This window comes from Galeopterus variegatus, unplaced genomic scaffold, assembly GCF_000696425.1.
Source record: "Galeopterus variegatus unplaced genomic scaffold, G_variegatus-3.0.2 Scaffold62711, whole genome shotgun sequence".
Classification (NCBI taxonomy): domain Eukaryota; kingdom Metazoa; phylum Chordata; class Mammalia; order Dermoptera; family Cynocephalidae; genus Galeopterus; species Galeopterus variegatus.
Genome location: NW_007788822.1, coordinates 1 through 2,252, shown reverse-complemented (window position 1 = coordinate 2,252; position 2,252 = coordinate 1). Strand labels below are relative to the sequence as shown.

Sequence of the window (2,252 nt, the reverse complement as noted above, 5' to 3'; positions counted from 1 at the left end):
CCTTAAAACTTTTGTCTTTCTTCTTTGCAGAAAGCAAAAAAGACGTAGTTGAAATGGGCCTTCCCTCGGCCGGCCGATAGTGATCCTTCTGAGAGGCAGTAGGCACCCCGGAGGCCCGTCACCTGACTCAGGATGAAAAGGGTCCTGAGTTTAAGCGACTCTGGACGCCGCAACCGCCACCCCGCTGTCCGCGCCCGCAGCCCCTAATTGAAAACTGTGAAAAACCTGATTTAGAAAACAGGGTCTTGGAAGAGATTGAGTTCCTAGACACCAAGTACACCGTGGAAATACACAACCTGCTGGCCTATGTGAATCACCTGAAGGCCCAGAATGAGAAAGCTTGGAGAGCTTGAAAGAAGCTGAAGACTTAATCCAGCGAGATCATGCCAACCAATCAGACATGAGAAGTCTGGTGACCTGGGGCAACTATGCCTGGGTGTGCTACCACCTGGGAAGACTGGCAGGAGCCCAGACTTACCTGGACAAGGTGGAGAGCACTTGCGAGACGCTGGCAAGTCCCTACTGCTATAGAATGAGGTGTCCTGAGATGGACTGTGAGGAAGGATGGGCTTTGCTGAAGTGTGGAAAAAAGAATTACGAACAGGCCAAGACCTGCTTTGAAAAGGCTCTGGAAACGGACCCTAAAAATGCTGAATTCAGCACTGGGTATGCAAGTACTGCTTATCGACTGGATGGTTTATACACGTCAACTCTGTACCTCCTAAGACAGGCCATCGGGCTAAATCCAGAAGATGCATATATTGAGGTTCTCCTTGCGCTGAAGCCTCAGGAAGTAGGACAAGAAGCTGAAGGAGAAGAGCTCATTAAAGAGGCTCTGACCGACAAGTCCTCACAGACTTATGTCTTTCAATACGCATCCATATTTTACCAAAGAAAGGCTCTCTAGATACAGCTCTTCAGCTCTTAAATATGGCCTTGTGGGCAACACCCACCTCTACTTTCGTGCATCACCAGATGGGGCTTTGCTACAAGGACAAGATGATCCAAATAAAGAAAGCTGCACACAGGCAGTCTAGAGGGCAGGAGAGAGAAAAAGTGGACAGATTGGTTCGATTAGCTATAAATGAATTTCAAAATACTTTGAAACTAAAAGCCTCATCTGAATCGGCTTATGCCGACCTCGCTTAAATGTATGCAGAAATGGGCCACCACAGAGACGCTGAGGACACTTTCCAGAAATTGTTATGCATGAAGATCACTGATGATCATCTGCAGCAAGTGATTCATTACTGATACGGCCGTTTCCAAGAATTTCACATAAAGTCTGAGGATACAACAATCACCTTTTATTTCAAAGGTCTAAAAATAGAAAAAATACCCTATTACAGGGAGAAATTTCTCAATGCTTTAGAAAAATTGGCTACAAGACGTGTTCACTGGAATGTACGTGTTGTGGAAAGTCTCAGCCTCCTTGGGTTAGTCCACAAATTGAAAGGCGAAGCGAGTGAAGCCTTCACGTGCTATGAGAGGGTTCTGAGGCTGGCTGCTGAACTCAACTCTATGTTTTGAAATCGAGGTCACCATTACTCATTTTATATATTAATAACTAAATAGGACATCAATCTTTCCCAATTGCTGCCTTCCAAAATCTGTAACATGGGGAAATACACAATAGTTTGATACAACACATACTCTGCTGCCTGACTGAACCCCCTCTTTCTTTCCCCTTCTATCCATGTGTCTATGACAGGAGCACACTTTCTTCAACAACACACCCCTGATCTCATGGCCCAAGGTTGATTAATGCTGTTTGGGACATCTCTCATCTGTTAGACCAACAAGAATTGTTTTCCTTATGATTTTGCCAATGAAATGAATGGCTTGCATTCTCAGTCTAGATGTCACAAGCAGAAAAGACAAACAAGGAAGGTTTCTTTTTCATATGCCCAGGGGCACTGACCTGCTACAAGATCTGAGAGCAAAGCAAGTGAGAAAAGATGTGATTTAGAAAGAAGGACGAGATATGCGTTAGAAAGAAGGATGAGATATCAGGAGTTTATTACAGCATTCCAGCCCAAGTTTCCATTTCCCAAGGCCCTTCCGCAGCCAAGACGGGCTGGTCAGTGAGTCAAGCCAATGACCTCCTTATAATAAATCCAACCTTTTGTTTACATTTGTTCATCTTCTGGCAATCTCAGGAAATCTCTGTGGTCCACACACACTGGTGGATGTTAATTCACACCTCAGGAAACTTAAAATGTGTTGGGGAAAGACAAAGTAAGAGAAAAATC

At 44.7% G+C, this 2,252-nt stretch overlaps 1 pseudogene; it reads left to right on the top strand.

Annotated features, from left to right (window-relative positions):
• The first annotated feature begins 131 nt into the window (after positions 1–131).
• Positions 132–1,530, top strand: LOC103584521 (annotated as a pseudogene).
• The last annotated feature ends 722 nt before the right edge of the window (positions 1,531–2,252 follow it).